Source organism: Thermobia domestica, chromosome 11 (assembly GCF_964235325.1).
Source record: "Thermobia domestica chromosome 11, izTheDome1.hap1.1, whole genome shotgun sequence".
Taxonomy (NCBI): domain Eukaryota; kingdom Metazoa; phylum Arthropoda; class Insecta; order Zygentoma; family Lepismatidae; genus Thermobia; species Thermobia domestica.
This window is the reverse complement of record NC_137464.1, coordinates 240,292,777-240,315,644: the sequence shown is the minus strand read 5'-3', so window position 1 is coordinate 240,315,644 and position 22,868 is coordinate 240,292,777. Positions and strand designations below refer to the sequence as shown.

General features: G+C 38.3%; 1 protein-coding gene across 6 annotated transcripts in view; it reads right to left on the bottom strand.

The window, feature by feature from the left end:
* Positions 1-22,868, bottom strand: part of LOC145664853 (prominin-like protein) — a 253,296-nt gene that overhangs the window by 168,940 nt on the left and 61,488 nt on the right. The gene's annotated exons all lie outside the window — the stretch shown is intronic.

The window sequence follows — 22,868 nt, the reverse complement described above, 5'->3', positions numbered from 1 at the left end:
CCATAGGTATATGTCAGTGTAGTAAATACAATAATTCTGTTGTATGTTGCATGTAGCAAATATAACAATTCTATTATGTCACATGTAGCAAATACAACCATTCAGTTGTCACATGTAGCAAATACAACCATTCAGTTATATCACATGTAGCAAACATCAACTATTCAGTTAGGTTACATGTAGCAAATATAACAATAACAATTCTGTTATATGTCACATATGTAATAAATATAACCATTATGTAGCAAATGTAACCATTCTGTTACGTGTTTTATGTAGCAAATATAACCATAGGTATATGTCAGTGTAGTAAATACAATAATTCTGTTGTATGTTGCATGTAGCAAATATAACAATTCTATTATGTCACATGTAGCAAATACAACCATTCAGTTGTCACACGTAGCAAATACAACCATTCAGTTATGTCACATGTAACAAATACAACCATTCAGTTATGTCACATGTAACAAATACAACCATTCAGTTATGCCACATGTAGCAAATACAACCATTCAGTTATGTCACATGTAGCAAATACAACCATTCAGTTATGTCACATGTAGCAAATACAACCATTCAGTTATGTCACATGTAGCAAATACAGCCACTCCATTACGTGTCGCATATAGCAAAAACCATTCACTTACATGTCACACGTTACAAATATAATATTTCTGTTATATGTCGCATATAGCAAATACAACCATTCAGTTAATACGTCACGTGTAGCAAATACAACCATTCAGTTATGTCACGTAACAAATACAACCATTCAGTTATGTCACATGTAGCAAATACAACCACTCCATTACGTGTCACATATAGCAAAAACCATTCACTTACATGTCACACGTTACAAATATAATATTTCTGTTATATGTCGCATATAGCAAATACAACCATTCAGTTAATACGTCACGTGTAGCAAATATAACATTCTGTTAAACATTAAACTTCAGGAAACTAATTCCACAAATTCAAGATTACGAACCAAACATCCATTACGGTGTTGCCTAACATAGTCATGTATCGTCTGACCTGTACAATATTATTAGAGTTTAACGAAACAAGAAAATGTCCATAGATTGGATATATAGCAATCGATATACCTCTTCGAACTAAACATAAGTCAGTAAATTCACATGTGTATAACTCCTTAAGATGAACCTAACACTGAAGCGCGTATATCTCTCGTTAAGTTTTTCATTACTACCAAGGGCGCCCAATCAGAGGGGAGATAAGGTGGGGCGCTCGCCCCCTCTTAGAGGAAATTATACTTGTGAATATCGAAAACCTAATAGAATTTTTACATCAGTTACAGCAAAATTTGAAACGTCGCTTATACTTGCTCCCCCTTGGAAAACAAAACATGGGCGCCCTTGATTACTACACAGCCAGTAATTAACATTAAACGTTAAACTTCAATCTGTGTTATCAACCGACACATCACATTGAGCTAAACAAAATGAAGACACTTGAGAGGAAATTTACGTGCGTACTTTTTCGAGAAAAAAGGGATAAAGTAATTTTTACATCGGAAAAAAAGTTATGTCGTTCGGTTGAAATAACAACTGTTGGTAAACTATAGTTGTAAGATGCGTTTGGGACAACTGTTTATTTACAATGTCGTTAATGGGACAATTAGAATAATTCAGAAAATTAACAATTCGTTTCAATTTGCTGACAATGCATCGCAGAACAAAAATCTGAGAAATCTGACAGACCAAATATTTTACATTTAGTTTCATACACATCAGCGATTGCAATTGTTTTCCGATTACCTCACTGTATTGTATAATTTTCTTTTTCTTTCTTGGTAATTTTCATAATTCTTACCGATTTGCTGAATTTGTCGAAATAACGATGACGCAACGCTACAAACATTGTCTTGACCAACAAACAACGAGGAAGTAGGAAAGTATGTTTCGGTCAGAAAGAAAAATAAGCACTTTTCTAAAGTGGTATTCCTACACGCGCTATGGTTCACGAACAAAACCAAGATTATGGCATTGAAAGATAATCATTAGCACTAGCTGATGTCACAGATACAAGTTTATCCTGAACATTGACTAATTTCCAGTCGTCTTTTTTAACGTACAAAATATGAAGAAAGAAAAAAAGAAGTATTAAAATTTATCTATCAAGACACTAAAGAAAAGAAATATTTCAGAGTAACGTCTCATATTTATACCCTATAGGGTAAGGGAGACTATGATTAACCCTTATAAATTATATCGTATATTTTTATACGATAGGGTATAGCTTAGTTCACGAATCTCTGCCGCGATTGACGCCTACGAAGAATTAGAATCGCGGCAGAGATTCGTGAAATAAGCTTCTAGTATCTTCATGATTGGATTTAAAAAGTACCAATAAAGGTTTTTACTTCGCTTTGTTTGTTTTCTTCAAACCTGGAGGCATTTTAGAACACGTAACGTATTTTTTCACACCTTTCTGCGTCGAGACATAGGGTGTGATGACGTGATAACTTAAATGAAACTAATTTCTTGTTAGGCCTATTTATTATTATTATTATTGGCGGGCTTACTTTTGCACTTACAAAATTGAAATTTCGCACACACATTTAGTGCACTCCTTAGTATTTTATTAAAACATTTTTTGTTTCATTTCTACGTTAGCACAGGAGGTCCAGAGGGGCAAAAAGTTTTTTAAAAATTTAACAAAAAATCTTTTTCCCGCCTCAGATACATGATGGCGACATGCGAATGGTACCGTTTGAAAGGTTGTTCTATTCTGAAGAGAATGAGGTAGGAATCATGATCCTAGGATAAACAGGGATGATGCTGTAGCTGCTTGACCGAAAGTCTATAATTTACCTTTTAAAAGCCATAATTTATAAGGATTAAGTCAAGTAAATGCTGATGGAAGAATTTTTGGAATGAGAAGGTTGGAGAAAACGCGAGAAGGCCCACGGACACGATGTTGTCCACCACAAACTTACTTGGTGGTGGATTGAACCAGGGACCCCACGCACCAGAGGTAAGTGCTAGTGAAAGACAGTTAAGAGGATCACGTGAAACTACATTTACATATGAATGTTTCTGTTCGTACTTGATGCGGCAAATACTAGCTGTTGTAAAATAATAATAATAATAATAATAAATAAACAACTAGAATACAACAGGTTTTAGCCACACCAATATTTATTTTAGATTTAACCAAAAAATCTTTTAACCTAAAAAAGCTTGGTTTTTAATCTAGAATAAAATCAATCTTCACAAAATTCCAATGTATAGAATATGGGTAGCTACTGTTAATGTCACCGTTACCTTGGAGATAACGGATTGACTTCATTGACGAATTTCGCCTAACAAATCGCTCCAGCTGTCTATTGTGAAAAAATCGCTTTCGTTCAAAAATTATTGTGTGGAGTAACGGGCGGAGGGATGTCGTATTTTCCAAATCCAAGGCCCACTAGCTTGATTCTAATAACATTACATTCTTGTAAGGCCCACTAGCATGATTCTAATAACATTACATTCTTGTAAGGCCCACTAGCGTGATTCTAATAACATTACATTCTTGTAAGGCCCACTAGCATGATTCTAATAACATTACATTCTTGTAAGGCCCACTAGCGTGATTCTAATAACATTACATTCTTGTAAGCCCCACTAGCGTGATTCTAGTAACATTACAATCTTATAAGGTCCATTAGCATGATTAGATGATTTATCAGTTTCTTGGGGGTTTAAAGGAGTGTCTTTAATAGTTGTCTACCGTGTAACCCTGTGGACACTAATTTTTGCTCGAAATGGGCATGTTACTGCTCGATCAATTTGAAGGTTATCAATGAAAGATTTTTCAAATTGCAAAAAATATATTTTCTGTCCGTTATGAAACGCAGGGAGTAAACGAAGGCTCCGTGTCGGGAAAAGGGACGATTACGTCTCATAATAATATAAATATTTTGGGCGCGATAAAAAAAAAAAATGTTCGTATTGGAGAGGTGTCCACTATTGACAGATATCCGTTAAGCGAAACTTCACTGTATCTCAAAAGAGAAGATCCAGAGTTTCCTTTTGTTGAAAACTGCAGAAGTATAAAACAGCCATATGATTTGTATACATTGTAAACACTTTTCCTTGTTTTTGCACTAAAAATAATAAAATAACCTGGCATATCATTTTTATAGCAATACTTGGCTGCATTTTAACGCCAGTACGTACAGTAAGTACGAATGGAGAAAACTTTATTGACTTGTTGAGATACAAGAGACCGATAAGACTTCGCGCTGTAATTAAACGGCTTCTTTATGACGTCGACAAAAGGCAAGGTGCTTTACTCCAGTTCTAATAATAAACGCCCTTTTCATAGCTACGTATATTGTGTTTTAAGCTTTAAATGCGGAAGTACTGTACTTTCCTCCTTTTTTTATTTTTTTCTTTCTTTCATCGATTTGTTCTCTTGTCGTACGAGTCACTATACTATGTTGTTTAAATCACGCAAAAAATATTCTTCAAACACTGCGCATACGTAATTATGATACACAACACACATATATATTAAAAGCAACTACACCCTTGTCAACTCTTATCGCATGTATGTTATGTTTTAAAGACTGAAGTGTAACTGCACTTAAAATCAATATATTTATGCAAATACTATGAAATTAACTCAACTTAGAAATGAAATGAAATTAAATGAAATATTTCAGCTTAACGTTCTACGTTTATGGTCTTCAGGCTAAGGGAGACGGATGATTAAGTCAAGCGATTGATGGAAATACTGGTGAAATGAGAAAGTAGGAGGAAACGAGAGTACCCTGAGAAAACCTTCACGGTGAAGTCCACCACGAACTTACTTGACAGGGGATCGAACCAGGGACCCCGTACACCAGAGGTAAGCGCTTTACCACTGAGCTACAGTTCCCCCCCCCCCTTGTCTCCACTTAGATTATGTTAAACTAGAAAAAATGATTTGTATTATTGTGCTTTTTCAGTACCGAACCTATTTAGGACAAGACTACGAATTTAAAGCTATACCTAAACTATTACAATGCGTTCAACGCTCCTTCCGTCGGGAATCGAATGCGGGATCTCATTCACCAAAGGAACACACATCTGCTAGTAGACCACCAACGAAGTAATAAAACAAGTACAGGGCTCACAGTGGTCTGGTCTCTTGTAAATAGTTGAAAAAGAGACCAAAAGCACACGAAAAAGTGACCAAAATCTCATCAAGACCCTTTTTTCCTCTGTCAATTTCTCCATCACCTCTCTGTTTGTTGTTTTGTTTCATCTTTCCTTTACTTCTTCTTTTTGAGCTTCCTCCTTTCTTAGGTTTTCTAAGTATGCTTTGTAGTTACGGTAAGCAGATTTAGCAGATGTAAGAAGCTTCTGAGTAAGTGGAACCAGATCTGACCTATTTCCGAATTTCTTCATCCCAGACATTATATTTAAGTTAGCTTTGGGAGTTCTCAAAGCCATGAAATATTCAAATTCATCACTTACTCTTAAGGACATACAAGAAGCGTAACACAAGATGAACATGATGAACCACACAAACATACAAACACAATGTTGACGGAGCGTTAACTATTACGAGAGAAAACTAAAAGACTTATAATAGAAGAAAGAATAGACAAAGAAGGGTTCTGAACCCCATCTTGAGAGCTTAAGCATCCACCAACCGTCCACTGTGCTTTACAAAGAATAAAAGCTGAAGTGAGAATAAAGCTGACTGTTTCACATGCGGCAGCAAGTACTGAAGCTTTTAGAAGAGTAATGAGTAACAAGTTTCTGCCTTTTTCCATTTATTTTTGTATTTCTCTTAGAAGACTGCCAATGCAAAACATAAATCACACGAAAAAGTCACTTTACCTCCCAAAAAAGTAACTTTTAGTGACAAATTTGAAAGAAAGTAACTTTTAGTAATAAACTTGAAAAAAAAGTAACTTTTAGTTTAAAAAAAAAAGTGACTCGCTATGAGCCCTGCAAGTAGCAGTGTCACATGTACACCATGTGAAGGAGTTTGGTTTCTATTACATATTTTCTCAGTACTGAAACCAGAAGTGGTAGCAGATTTCTAAACTTCCGGTTTTAGTAGAGAGATTTCAATGGAGATGAAATATATTGTTGGGACGCTTGTTTATTGATTGCAGAAAACAGCTTATTGCTATTTATTACCGTTTTCGCTGTATACTGATAAACGTTAAAGCTAAAAATGCTTGATTTCTACCATTGCTATTTATTACCGTTTTCGCTGTATATTGATAAACGTTAAAGCTAAAAATGCTTGATTTCTACCATTGCTATTTATTACCGTTTTCGATGTATACTGATAAACGTTAAAGCTAAAAATGCTTGATTTCTACCATTTTCGTTGGTTTGAACACCTCCATCAACGGACTCGATACCTATCTTTTGACGCTGTATACCCTGGCCAAAATTGATGGTGATCCATCAAGGATCTTATAAAATAGAGGATCTGCCCTTACAACAAAATCTTGAAGACATACGTCACAGTTTCGCCACCCCTACTCTGCCCACTCCACCCAATAGGATCGAAATGTTTTGAGCCAACAATCATGGCGGAAACGAAAGTAGCCAATCAGACGATGGTAGAAACGAGAGTAGCCAATCAGACGTGCCGATGCTCGGTTGCTTTTTGGCTTCACCGATTTAATAGGATGAAGATACATATGGGCAGATCCTCTATTTATAACACCCTTGTAATCCATCAAGTAGTTCTTGATATTTTTCTTCTCTCGGACAGACAGACAGGATAAATATATAATTTACCAAACTCCTTTAAAATTAGGGGCTCAGCGGAATAAGGGCCCACTCCCACCGAAACGCGATTGTTAGTTTTATACAGAACTAGCAGACTGTCCGTTCTTTGCACGGGGAGAATAACTTTCATTTTAAACATAAAGGGCAATGGAGGCTGAATTTGGATTTAAAATTCATCGGCAGTGTCATTGTTCCTCTCAGCGACCCCGAAACTATGGATTCGGCATTATTTTCGACAACTTTTACATATCTCCCCCTCCCCATGTTGCGAGCCTGAATTTTCATTTCAACGGCATGGTAGTGTTACTGTTCATCTCAGCGACCCAGAAACTATGGATTCGGCATTAATATCGGTCATTTTCAACAATTTTTATATAAAATCTACCCCTTCCCAAGTTGCGAGCCTGAATTTTGATTTAAACGGCACGGTAGTGTTACTGTTCATCTCAGCGACCCCAAAAACCAGAACTCGACACTATAATATCGCTCATTTTAAATATTTCCCCGTCTCCAAAGTTGTACCATCAAAGTGGAATGATAAAAATAATTAATTTCAGGCCTGAACCTCATCTACGTTGAAAATTTGATCGAGATCGATCGGGTGGTTCAACAGTTATTGTCACAAAAATTGCCACTTTCAATTTTATATATTATATTGGCAGATCAACGAACTGAAGAGGCTAAATAAATGCATGCCCTAGATATCTGATTTTAATATAAGAGTCTGCTAAACAGTTTAGTTTAACTTAGCTTAGTTGAGATAGGCTCTTATTCCATTGAACCCCTCAAAGATTCACGAGGGTTCTGGTAAAAACCAAATGTAAAGGACATTAGTATGTATGTCATTCTACTTAATCGGCTTGCATGGTCGTATGGTTCAAAGACATCTAGCTGATGATCTCTCAAACATGGGTTTGGATCCCGCTCAGTGCATGCTTGTTATGCATTATACTTCATCCATTCATTTCATCATCATCACTATAGGCCGAAGGGTACGATCAAAGAACCCAAAATTCAAAACATTAACGTTCTATTATTAAAGCCTGTGACAAATATCTTGGTATTTCAGCTAAACGAATAAAACGCAAGCTCTGACGCGATGTTGCCGAATGCTAAGGGGTGTGGTTATGGCTAAACAGACGAACTACAGCGCGATCAGGTGGCAAAGGATAGACGTGGATGTGTACAAAATAAACGTGACAATACCGCTGGCCTCTCATTTGCTAGCAGCATTTAAAGGGAACTTGGAGCGCCACCTTCAAATACCAAGATGTTTGTCACGCCGTTTTTATATTTAGTTTATTATTCTTCGAATTTATTTCTCAGCTATGCAAGACGAAAACCTTCATTTTAACATGAGATCTGAAAATTTAAATTGGATCTCCTGCATCGGAGGCCAGAAAGCGAATCCCTAACTCTAGCGGAAACCTGTGAATCTCGGCCTAAAGTGGGCTATTTGATATTTTTAGAAGATAGTAAATTGATGAAAATATTTGAGTTCTACGTCCCACAGTTATATGGGTTAGGCTAAAGGAGACGGTTATGATTAGAGATGACTGAAATGGCGGAATCAAGAAAGTGGGAGGAACCCCGAGAAAACCCATGAGCAAGGTGTTTGTCCACCACAAAGTCCACACGGCGTGCGCTGGGAACGAACCAGGGACCCCAAGCACCGGAGGCGAACGCTCTACCACTGAGCCACCGCGCGACCATGGTAAATTGATGTATGCTTCCTTATTTATTAGAATCACGCTATCAAATAATGAATTACTCGAATTTTAACAGTACTATTCTACACGTATGACCTTGATAAACACTAAACCTAACTTACTGAAAACGGGTTTCTAAGTCACCACAGCTGTAAGCATGTGAAAGTTGATAATACCAGTGTATAGTATTTCAGAGAATGTGTCACCACTGTTACTATTCTCAGAAACGGTAAATTAAGCCTTTCGTTATTTAACAAAAAAAAATCCGTCTTAAACTCGGCACTAAACGTAACATTACGAAGTATTTCTCAGAATTTGTCCTGCCTGCATAAACATGAACGCAGCACCGATATGATCTTATGAATCACAAATGTGACAATTACAGCAAAGCTACAAAGACAGCTATAACTGATTCCTTCTTACCTACTGAACAACTGAAAACAGGTTGTTTGCATGATTCAGTAAATTTCAAAGGTTATTCTACCTACTAATACAGCATTTACTGGAACGTATTTATTATGTACAGAAGAGTCATTCTCAATGTAAATGACACAGTATGACGAAAGTATCTGCCAATGCTGGCACGAAATAAAAAATAAATAAATATTCATTTTTAACAAATAAATCTGTAAATTTATACGCTTGGAGGTTAATGACCTTTGCCAATCCATTGCTATTTACTGAATGAGATCTAGTCTTATATGAGATCCGAGCCGTAAGTGCTTGCACAAAGATCAAACATGAAACCAAGCGTGAAAAATACGTATGGTTGCCACTAGATTACTCGTGAGAAGAAAATGCTACATATAGTAGATTAGGTTGGAGTTTTTTTTAACGTTCCTTTCACCACTGAGGCCACATGACACGTGAATCTACAGCTTAACGTGGAATCCAAAACACATGCACTCCCGCTGAAAATTGAACTCGGGTCTGCATTCGCGACTCGCAAGTTGACAGCGCTATTACAGGTTATTGTGGAATCAAAATCACACGAACTCCCACCGAAAACTGAACCCAGGTCTCTGTTCGTGACCCGGCAGCATAAAAAGCTGTTTTGGCGACATTCACTGGAATGTTAAACTTTTTTTTTTTTTTGTTACTGTTTAAATCTGCCTCTTAACAATACTTCTGAAATAGACTCCTCATGGCATGGCGCCATGCCCGTATCCAGGGGGGGTCTACCCCCCTAAAATTTTCACGGTAGACTGACAAATGAACTATAATATAGTTGCATCGCCCCCCCTTACATTTTTGGGCTGGCTACAGGCCTTCATGGCGCCACTGATATACATGGCATGATACACCGAGTTAATCGAGGATGTTGATCCAGAATCTGAAAGTAGTTTTTTTTTTGGGGGGGAGGGGGCGTTTTCTTTCAAGACACATTTTATTTCGTAAACACCATTAGAACAGGCCACGCAACCTTTCTTTCATCTAGCCGTTAGCGCGCTCGCCGGTTGGATTGGACTTCAGCGTTCCTTACAGTATCGAAGTTATATGAGAAGTGGTCCCACAACTTAACGTCCGATCCGAACCATATGAGCAACCGGGAACTGAACTCAGGTCTCCCGTGCATAACGCGCGTACGTTAACATAAACCCACGAACGAAGTCGATTAGCACGGTCGCACGTGGTGCACGCAATCCTGAGTTTGATTCCCGGTGGAAGATCATTGAAAGCATTAGGGTGGTTTTGATTCCACTTTAACTGTACGTCCACATCACACATAGCCCGGGTACTGAAGAGAAGTGCTAAACTTTAAGAAAAATATAAAAAGCAGGACAACCAAATATAAAAGCGGCGTTTTTCGTTATGAAGCCACTAAAAACGATGTAAGTGCGAGATGGAAAGGTCACGAACGCGATGTTGTTAACCACATCAAATCCAGGTGGGCAGGTCATATAGCCAGAATAGAAGAAAGCAGGAATGGCTGGAAGTCCAATCCGAAAACGACCACTAGGAAGACCTAGGCGCAGATGGGAGAACAATATTAAGATGGATCTCGCAGAGACAAAAATACAAAGTAGAAACTGGATCCAGTTCGCTAAGGACAGGAGTCAATGGAGAGCTTGTGTGAACGCGGCATTGAACCTCCGAGTTCCAAAGGCCATAGAGTGAGTGAGTTGTCAACCTCAAACTAACACTGCCCGGAATTTAACCAAGAGCTTTTCCAAACCAAACTTTCAGGAAGAATCTACCTCAGAGTAAATCCTCGTATTTTTGGCTGACGCAACAATATTATAGTTTTCTTTCAACATCCCATAATAAACATAATGTTCCCCATGAAAAAAAAAAAAATCTTTACGCGTAGCCTTGACTGAATTTAGTTTACAGAACGTAATACAGATTATTTGCATACTGAATACATGCAACTTACAACCTATAGTTTGTCATATAGGCCTATATACACACATTTGCAACAATGCTACACATTGCCATCCCTTCGCTGAGTTATAACCTTTGCAATACAATACTACTGGCGACAGTAAAAAGACTACACTGTATTATAGCTCATCTCCAAGTAAAGCATTACTTCTCACGTATAATTTCATGATTTATGCTCCATATTGTGTAGTGGAAAAGTGGAACCAAACTGGGAAAAGATTATATAAACAGAATGTTCCAACCAGAAAAAGAAAACAGAACAAAATATTATGATTACATCGTGTCCAGATATCAGCGTTTATTACCAGTTTTACTGCCGGAATCAAACCAGATATCAAGGTTAGCTGTGAGATTTCGCAATTCCATATACGGGTGTATTTACACAATTAAATTAAAACAGCTTCGAATGTTGATTACTGTAACATTCGTTAAAGTATGTTTACAGCACAACGAATTAGCTCGTATCAGAAGACAAATATATATACGCTTGATTAACTGCGACCCTATAACATAGATATGCATGCAGTAGTCCTCTGGGATGTTCCATTTCATTATTGTTACGTCAATTAAACAGCGAAAATAAATATATGGTGGTAGTATTCTTTTCTGATTACAACATCGGTTGCCACCCCCCTGGACATTGTGTTGGAACAACTGACCTATGGAATGAGTATAGTAGCCTCGACTATAACATGTCTAACATGTCCACTTGTTCCCAAGTAATAATGCTCTATTAAAGAAATTCCACTCGCACTGTTTTTTCCCTACAGCAGGCTTAATTTAGACTTTCTATAGCACTTCGGTAAGAGGTAGAATCATTATTGATAGAGATATGAAGTTTGCAGATGATATGGTACTTGTAGCGGGATCTGAAAAGAAAATCAATAAAATGCTAGAAAACTTGAGGACACGCTGTGAAGAATATGGAATGAAAAATATTAGAAAGACAAAAGTCATGGTGATTGGAACGAAGCGGTTGGGGTTAAATATAGAAGTAGGAGGGGAGAAAATAGAACAGATAAGTAGTTCTCGATACCTGGATAGTATTAGTTTTCATCAGAAAACAATTTCTCCCTATCTCTTAGCCGTTGAATCGGCAACAAAAAACTTCTCGTTATCTCTCACCCGTTGAATCGGCATCAAAAAACAATTTCTCGCTATCTCTTACCCGTTGAATCGGCATCAGAAAGCAATTTCTCGCTATCTCTTAGCCGTTGAATCGGCATCAGAAAGCAATTTCTCGCTATCTCTTACCCGTTGAATCGGCATCAGAAAGCAATTTCTCACTATCTCTTACCCGTTGAATCGGCATCAGAAAGCAATTTCTCGCGATCTCTTACCCGTTGAATCAGCATCAGAAAGCAATTTCTCGCTATCTCTTATCCGCTTAATTGGCATCAAAAAAACAATTTCTCCCTATCTCTCAGCCGCTGAATCGGCATCAAAAAACAACTCGTTATCTCTTACCGTTTTTACTCTGAGATTCTCAAAATTTTCAAATACCTTAACTTGCATTCAATTCTGTCGTGTTCAAGACCAATTTCTGCATCCATAAAATCCTACAAGAGATACTCATGATTCCCTATATATATATCTTCTATTTTAATCTTACAATTATACGAAGATGGGGGCATAGGGGCTCAGTGCTAGAGCCACCCCACTTACCTATGGTGCGTGGGGGGTCTGGTTCGATCCACGGACAAGTAGTTTGTGATGGAGAACATCGTGTCCGTGGGTTTTCTCGGGATACTCCACTTTTCCCCACATTATCATTCCACCAATTATTTCATAATCATTCACTTCCCTTGTCTCCCTTAGCCTAAAGGGCATAATCATGGAACATTAAACTAAAAAATTTCATTTCATTTTCAATAATACGAAACTTTACACTAAGTACATAAATCAAATCCAAGCGAAACAACATTTCCACCTACTTGTTCTTTAACATGGGTAAGCAAATAAACGATACGCAACTGCAGTTTTGTCTTTCTGCTTGAGCGATCACACGGCCACAGGGCGTTTACTTTAACGTCAGCAACAATAATCCACTCAAAATATGTGTCATACAATCCATTTTTACGAGTTATAAGTGAATAGGTTTCTCATACAACCGACAAAATATCTTATTACGCAATTACAAAAGGTTTATAATAGCAGGTCAAAGAACTTAAAATGAATGAGCATAAAAACGCTACTTCAGCTGGCTTCCTGTTGTAATGCTTCTCCCACTTTACTAATTGACCTTGGCCCATTCGTTTTTATTTGGCCTCGTTGTCACAAGATGCCAAAGGTTGCCGGCAACATGCGATGTCACCAGACAAACAACGCTAAGGAAAACTTTACTTTAATGAAAAATAAAGCTGTTTTTTTCTTCCCATAGAGCATTTTATTATTTTAAAAGATGTTGCACGTAACAACAGTAAGCTTTTAAAAATCATTCATTGTCTGTGTTATAAAAAATGCCATTGTAATCACAACTCAAGGAGTAACCTGTTAGGCATTCTGAAGAAGTGAAAAGCTATTAAAAAACCCTCCCTAGCTACTCTATCCTCGAAGATATACAACCTTTCAGAAAGAAGTGCACATCGGGTTGCATATATTCAAGGATTAATGTGCAAAAAATCTCTTGCATCTTTGAAAATAACCATTAAATCGGCATCAAACAACTTTCAGATGTATAATACTTTCGAAGAAAAGTAAGCAAAAAACATTCATCCTCAATATAAATGTGTATACACAAATATAGGGTGAGGGGCCGCGGTGGCTCAGTGGTAGAGCGTTCACACCTTTGGTGCTTGGGGTCCCGGGTTCGATCCCAGCCCCCGCGTGGGTTTTCTCGGGGTTCTCCGGTTTCCTCCCACTTTCTTCATTACACATCATCACTGCCTCCTTTAGCCAAACCGGCATAACTGTGGGACGTAAAACTCAAAGATTTCATTTCATACACAAATATAGGGTGAACAAAGTTTGTTTAAAAACCTCAGACGACATTCAACATCATGTCCTAGTAAAAATGTCCTCTGTATTTATGTTGTAAGACAGTTTTTGTTTTTAAACCTATTTCATATTACGACTTATTTTTTGATAGCATCCCCCTGCCAGTGACTCCCGTATATAATTTCCCGTATGTAATAAGCTTTTTGATTAATGCTCCTTGTAAAGTCTAGTGAAATTACAGTAGGTTCAAGTTTCACATTAGCCTTCACTTTGAATTTTATTTCAACATGCAGTTTTTTCTTGTATTTGTATTTTGTTTGCATTTCAATTTTGAGTTGCTCACCAGATTCACTTCTCTTTTATTCCAATTGTTTGCTAAACGATTCTCTATTCTTAGTTGTATTTTACGTTTCTTAACAATATTTGTTCCATTACTACATTCTAATTACAATAATCTTTTTCACTTCCATTCACAACCCATATATATTCCTCTCGCGAACCCCTAGGGTCCCGATCCCCAGGTTGAGAAACTTCTGCTGTAGAAAGGAAATACCGAATTGTGAAGGCCAACAATCACAATTCTCGCTTTGCGATTGAGAGTCCCGAGTTCAAACGCGACTGCAAGCACCCTGACAGGTTTTATCCAATGTTTCTTCCGTTCCACCAGGAGAATACCAGGATGGGACCTTTACATTAGAGATGGCTACAAAGTTCCGGTTCCGGCGGAACCGGTTCCGCGAGGAACCGGCTCTCGGAGATCCGGTTTTCAGAACCGGTTCTGGACCTGGATCCGAAAACTATTCCAGAACCGGATCTTAGGAACCGGTTCCAGATCTCGATCCGAAAACCCGGTTCTAGAACCGGATCTTGGGAACCAGTTCAGACCTGGATCCGAAGAACCGGATCCGTTCAAACCCGAAAACCGGTTCCACCAGGAACCAGTTCTGGCCATCCCAACTTTAGATAAGCTATTACTGACTTCCTTCCGTTCTCATTATGGTTATTATTCTTTGTTGTTTAGATACAGTCTATGAGGCCAATTTACGTTAAAATAACTAAACGTTTGATACATAAACTACGCACTATTCAGTTACAGAGATTTTACCAATTCATTTTAATTTTAGTATTTTGTGAAAGTCAAGACGGACTGAGAACTCACCAGGAATGAAATCCAATCACTCAGTGTTCTCGCCACCCCAATTAGAAAATTGTGTGGACACATTCATAAACTAGGAGACACGGTGGTTCAGTGGTAGGACGCTTACCTCTGCTGCGTGGGGTCACTGATTCGATCCCCGGCCAAATAAGTTTATGGTGGACAACATCGTGTTCATGGCTTTTCTTGGGACATTCTCGTTTTCTCCCACTCTCTCATTCCACCACCATTCACTTGTTTTAATCATGGGACATTACACTGAAACATTACATTTCATTTTACATTCATAAATTAAGATAAAGTTAACGAGATATTAGCGTGAAACCTCGGTACAGCCATACTGATTATTTGACTATACTACATATATTCCCTATTCAATGTGGAAGTTGCGGCTTGAGTACAAAGCACTGACATACGTACATATGTCACTGTATGCAAGGTAGTGTGAGAAAAGACATATGCAAGCAGTTTGTGTATCTTTACTGGCTTAAAATAGCTCCATCGTTTATTCTTCCATGGCCCCCAAGCACGTCTTCGTGCTCTGACCCAAAATTCACTGCAGCCATAATTCTTTCTCCCTTGACTTTCCCCATTTCGCATTTCGCAGACGAGCGTTCAAATGGGTTTTTTGGGATTTGTATCACAAGATACGGAATAAGAGCTTTGTCGAGATTCCTTTCTTTATTACTCTGCTTGATAACCTTTACAATTATTTGTCTGACACATCACTGTCAGGAATTCGGCAGAATCCTTCAAGTGATATACGAGGAGCGCTCCCAAGTTTTTACACAGTATAAGCAAATACAAAAAAAAAAAAAAAAAAAAAAAAAGTCTTAGTTTTATCTTCAAAAAGCCACCAAAAGACCCATTCGCTCTAAAAACCTTTCTAAGTGGATAGCAAGAAAGCAGCCATTCACATCTAGAAGGAAGCAAATCGGGCGACTTATGTCTTCTGACATGTATACAGAAGACAAAAAAAAAAAAAAAAATCTTTTAAGTTTTACGCCCCTCAATTATGCCGGCTAGGCTAAAGGAGACGGCTTTAGAGCTTTTACTAAGGGCTAGGCGGCTAGGTCATCAGAAATGAATGAAATGGTAGAATGAAGAAAGTGGGAGGAAACGGGACAACCCCGAGAAAATCCACGCACACAGTGTTTGTCCACCACAAAACTCACTTGGCATGAGCTGGGATCGCACCAAGGACCCCATGTATAAGAGGTGAACGCTCTACCACTAAACCACCGCATATACAGAAGAGGATAGAAAGCCTTAAAAATAAAATACAGACTGTAGATTATTCGATAGACAGATCAAGCCCTAAAAATTTAATAATAATAATAATAATAATAATAATAATAATAATAATAATAATGAAAATACATCAAATTCTGGAAAAACTTCCAGAGCCAAGCCTGACCATTTCGATCTCCACTATAAAAAATTACTTTTAAGTAATCCGCCATTTACTTGAATACTTTTACGTTTACTAAGGCTACGGGGCTTAGTGGTAGAACGCTCACCTCTGGTTCGTAGGATCATTGGTTCGATCCCAACTTCCGCCAAGTGGGCTTTGTGATAAACACTGTACACGTGAGTTTTCTCAGGGTTCTCCCGTTTCCTCCTATTTTCTTCATTTCACCATTTTGTTCATCATCATCACTATCTATTACCCTTCGACCATAATTGTGGGATTTAAAAAAAAAAAAATCGAAAGCTTAAATAATCTTTTTAAAACCTTAAATTTAAAATTTTACTCTAACACGTTGAACTGTATGGTCTTCAACAGTGTGTACATACGAAATGAACATGCAAAATTAACTTTTTCTGAATTCCGGATTTTTTCGGAATTCGGAAAGTGAAATATCCAATTCCGAAAAATTTTGGCCATCCTATAATTTACTGAGAACACAAACAGCAAATTGTGACGTCACAGCGCATCGAGTTGGAAGTTACTGGCCTAGGGAAACTTCAACAGCGTAATTACAACAAAGCTTCCGCTCTCTTATTCCCAGCTTTTGTGCAAGACAGGTAGTTTAGACTACGAGTTAAAGTAAACATATCACGTGTTCCTACTGTCTTTTGTTCTGTATTCTGAAAACAAAGCAAATATTAATCAAACATCAAGCACACCTCCGGGACAAACAGACGATAAGATATCTACAATCAAGAGAGCAAATACAGCAGCAAGTCACGATTTTACGCTAGAACAGAAAAAGTACAGTCGATAGGAAGAAAAAAAGGTATTGTCATGGCTCAGTGGTAAAGTGCTCACCTTTGGACTAGACGTGGGAGACTAATCCCCCGTAGTTTCTCTGTGGATTTTTTTTTTTAATTCTCCGCGCTTCTTCATACTTCTTTTATCAAAATATAAGAAAAAGCTCTGCGTGTCTTTTTTCGATTTCCAAACAACACTATGCGTAATTAAATGAAATCTTTTTAAGATTTACGTCCCACGATTATGCCGGCTAGGCTGAAAGAGACGGGATGATGAGAAATGGATGAAACAATGGAATGAAGAAAGTGGGAGGAAAAGTGCGAACTCTAAGGAAATCCAAGCATACGATGTTTATTCACCACAAAGTTCACTTGGCGCGAGCTGGGGTCGAACCAAGGATCCCATGTACCAATGGTGAACGTTTTACCACTGAGACACCACGGCCCCGCTCTGCATGTGTTGGAAGTCGTACATAAATGCTATGTCTTGTCTGTCTGTCTGTCTGTCTGCAGACAAGTATGAGAGCAAAAACGTTACAAGATATAAGAGTTTTCAAAAATCAATTTCGCATCGCGAAAATAGGTTACATCTCTTCAGTTAACCCTCTATTCCAGGCCGTGCCGTGGGGGGCGACGGCCCCGGGCGCCTAAGTAAGGGGGGGCGAAAAATCGGGAGAAAAAGGAGCAAAAGAAAGGAAAAAATACTTGGAATATATGTATGGGGGCGCCGTCGTATACTCTCGCCCTGGGCGCTGATTTTCCACGGCACGGCCCTGCTCTATTCAAACTAGAGGTGGTAGAAATTAACTATTCTAATACTGATTCCCAAGAGCGAACACGGTAATAGAAGCAACAAACGCTTTTGGTATGGATTACGAATACCAACAACAGATTTCGCCTAAGCTTTATTCTCCTACTGAAGCCGGAAGTAGTACGAACTAGAATACCCGGTTTCAATATAGATTTCTACATAGTAATAGCTGTATAACATAAGCAAGGATTTAGGAACGAATTAGCTTTCTGGGCTTTCGGCATCTATGGCCACGTTAGTCCGTCACTTATGAAGGACGACGTCCCTCGGTGATAAACACTATCCAAGGAAAAGGAAGGAAGGAAGGAAGCGGACTGAGACACATAAAATACCATCCCGGCATTTGCCTGATGTAAATGAGGAAAACCTCATTCAAAATGATCAGGCCTGAAAAAAGCTTTAATATTTTTTCGACCGAGTCTCTCACCGAAGAGAGCAAGCATATACGTTTCTGATGTAGATTCAGCGTTCGATGATGACCCGCGAATAAAAATTAAATGCAATATAATTATTTGTTCTTTTTCTTCATTCAATGCTTAACACAAGTGTGTTACTGGCAATGGAATCGAAACGGACTTTTAACTGTAAAAATATATTCTTTAACTTTCTAGTTGGCAAGCCCATTTGGAAATTTAAAGTCATTCATTGGGTAGGGGTACCGAGCAGATTTCAAGAAAAAAGCAAATTTATTATAGTTACTTTGAAATGTATGTTGCTCAACCTCTAAGAATCGTAGCCATATGAAACACAAAGAAAGAAATGCACAATATGACAGAAATTCAAAAAATAGATGATTTAAGAAAAATAGCCTCTAAGTATGGTTCTTATTTTGTCCTGGCATAAAATGAACTATTATAATTAGGACATTCAGGATATTCCAAACTTTATTTTCCAAGATGATGTGCACCATCTCATTGGCGGTTAGATTCCGTGCCTATTTGGATACATTTCCGGGAAGATAGATCGGACATGATTGACCCATAAACTGGTCTCCGCGATCTCCAAACATAGCACCACTGGATTTCTCTATTTGGTGTTATGTCAAGGACCCAGTTTACCGAACACCAGTGAACGACATCACAGCATTACGGCGCAGAATTTCTGAAGTCATAATGCTGACAAACAAATAGGTGGAATTGGAATATCACCTGGGCAACGAAAGGATCACATAGAAATGTATTAATTGTGTACACAAATTTGCATATGTTACATGCAATTCAAGATTTTAAAAAAAAGTATTTATCTGTCATATTTTATGCCTTATGAATGTAATCGAAGAAAGAATTCTGCGACATCCTGTATACTTTTATTAAAAAAAAAAAAAATAAGAACGAACATAATTAAAAATATAATGTCATAGATAAACGAAAAGTTACTACAATAAGGTATTTTCTGCAGTGATTTCACGCCTAAAAGACGACGGTATCATAGGTTGTGGTTTATTGGAAATTTCTATCTGATTCCCTTGTTAATACAAGTTGGCAAAGTAATTATTAAAGTCAACCAGTGGAGACTAAAAACATGTCCTTTCCAGATTTCTTCCCACAAGAACATCTTTTCCCTTGCTACACTTTCTTCCAATGGTATTTAAGTGAACTCAAGCACGTAAGGAGCATGGCACGATCATGTTTCACAATGAAACCACAGCGACAAAGCCAAATATACCACATTTCACGAGACAAGGGAAAGACTGGGACAACACAATTTGAAATTAAGAACCTTCAGAATGTATTCTTCTCCTGTGTTTCAGTCGGAGTCTTTTCGGGTCAGAAATCCTCGATTGGCTTCAACAAAGCTCTCCATCCTTCCCTTCCTAAGCCAGATACTCCATTTCCTTATAAATGTTGGTGGCACGGTAACTCAGTCGTTGAGAGCGTACCTCTGGTGGGCAGTCCCAGGTTCGATACCCGGCCAAGCAAGCATGTGGTCGATAACATCGTATGAGTATGGGTTTTCTCGGGGTAATCCAGTTTCCTTCCACATTTTCCTTCCACCAATTATTCCATCACTCACTTATTTTAATCATCCGTCTCTCTCAGCCTAACAGGCACAATCGTAGAACGTTCAAGATTTCATTTTATTTTCCTTGAAATTTTCTTTCCTACAACTTGTACTGTTTGGCCCGTGCATTTCTTCGCAGCCTTCCTCTAGGTCCTTTTTCCTTCTACCGTTCCTATCATAGCCAATAGTATGACTTATCCATGCCTCATATTTTCAGCCCTCTCCGTTGGTGTAGTGGCTATAGTACTCGCGCCGACTCGTGAACCTTGACCTAGATCTACCGATTTCACCACCCAATAGAACGCCAGGGTGTGTTCCAGTCGTCAACCCCCACCTATCAAATTTTGTCAGTGTCTTCTCTCGCGCTACACGGAAAACATCTCCCGAGAGTACAGTGTTGTCGGATTGGTGTCAAATTCCGTTTTGTTAATTCTTTTTTGTTGTGTTATATTTTCGTTGTTACTATTTGTGCTATTGTTACCATTTTAGAATAGTTGTTACAATAGATATTGTTGTGCAGTGTTATTATTGGGAATTTTAAATGCCTTTTTTATATCTTCGTTTAGTATGTCTCCAAAGTTTGGCAACATTGTTGGTGAATTTCAGATGTTCGACATTTCCCCAAGTGAGCGCTCGGGAAGCGGCTCACGAATTGTACCGAAGTTTTCCGATGTGTTGGAGCTCAAGAAAAATATTTCTATGATTGGTTTAGAGCCCAAGCTTCACGACTCGGCGCGAGTACTATAGTACGCGCTTGAGTTTCGTTCCCGCTGTGGGTATACATCTGATACAGCCTTGGTGCTGAAAAGAAATACTCAACACTGACGATCCCAGAAGGGAGGGGTAGTAACTACCTCTGGCCCCTCCTTAGACATATATTACAATGTAGGTCAAGTAATAAGAACTATTATTTTTGGTATAAAACGATAGTTGTTACATAAAATTATCTCTGTGCCTTCGTTTGGCTGCCTCCTTCCCCTGAGAAATTAAAGCTGGCGTCCTCACTGATGCTAAACTTCAATAAAAAAAAAAACTTACTATTTCTTTTCAACATAGTCTTCAGTATACCTTTCTTAGTTTCCTACCACGTCCACACTCTTTGATTTGATGCCTTATCCACCCATTCAGTTTTCAACATCCACTTTGAGATACTAAATTTTCAGGAAGTGGTTCATTACCAATGAATACAACCTATCATTAGGTCATCTTTTGTGCCCATGTCAATCCAGTCTGAGTTATTAGTTGACTTTAAGCACCGAACCTGTATAATCACTTGATTTACAGCACAACCACGTTTACCAACCTAAAGGTCTTTTCCAAATCCTTTCCAACTATAAAGCTTGAACCTCCCGAATTTTACTTTCCATCCAAAACACATCGGCAGTGTATCTTAATCAGTGTGAAAATCAGTAATCTGAAGAGCCACATTGCATAGTAGATAAAGCGTCTACCATTACTTATCAACTTGGCTACACGGTTTCGATCCACGGTAAAGGCTATCTATGAGACAGGACGGAGTTCTTTCAATAAAAAGAGATACTTTCGAGATGAGTCCTCCCTCTCATGACATTTTCGAGACTAGACACACTCAATGCTTGTCTCATAACGCAAGCCCAGTAGACATGGCATGTATAGCATTTACAACTTCTGCTCTATAATCCGTTTTTTGTATCATCATACTAGACACATCTATACGAAATGTGAACGTGAAATAAAAGCAAGGATAGGAATGGCAAAAGAAGCATTTAGGAGGAAGAAAATACAATTTTGTGGGATCTTAAATAAAGAGTTGAGAGAAGACCAAAATGCTTCCTATGGAGTATGGTACTGTGTGGATCAGAAACATGGACATTACGCAAATATGATGAAAAACGACTGGACGTTTTCGAAATGTGGATATGGAGAAGAATTGAGAAAATCAGCTGGGTCGAACGGAAACCGAATGAGGTCTTAGAAATGATGGGGGGAAAAGAACAATTTTAGATATTATTAAGAAGAAGAGGAAGTGGTTGGGATATTGGCTAAGAAGAAACTGTATCATGAGGGACGTACTTGAGTGTATGGTGGCAGGAAAGAGGGAGAGGGCGAAGGAGACTACAATTAGTGGATGATATCAACAGAAAAATTGTACGTGAACACGAAAAAGTTAACGGAAGACCGTAAAGCATGGGAGCTTCTCAGCTGCGGCAGGTGATCCGCCAATAATGATAATTTGTATAACACTTCGTTAATTTCCTCGTATGCGCCGAGCGCCAATTTCTGTATAATTTTTGGGGGAGAGAAAAAAATTAAATGAAATCTTTGGGTTTTACGTCCCACGCCGGTTAAGTAAATGAGACGGTGATGATGAGAAATGAATGAAATGGTGGAATGAAGAAAGTGGGAGAGAACCCCAAGAAAACCCACGAGCGCGGTGTTTGTCCACACAAAGTCCACACGGCGCAAGCTGGGATCGAAAAAGGGACCCCAAGCACTGGATGTGAACGCTTGGGGAAAAAGCGTCCAGGTGTGTGTGTGTGTGTTTCGCTGTCAGATATCCAAGGAAAAATTTAAGCAAAGATATCAGAACCACGGAAACCCAAACTAATGTGTGGAAGGGGGCTCCGGTCCCCCAGAATCGGCGCCCATAACTATCCCGCCTTTCTCCATATCCATGGGCATATTAACTGAAGACTCAATCAGTATGTTTTTATTATTATTATTATTATTATTATTATTATAAACCTGGCCTTGATCCGACATTACAAGTTATGGCTTTGTTTTTTATTGTTTCTGACAAGTTTTCGGCGAGCTATAGCTCAGAAATGGACCTTTTCCGTATCCATGTTTCTTTTCGTTTTAGGAATCAAAAAAAGAAGTTATGTAGTTTTCGAACACTTTTTATACGAAAGACTGTG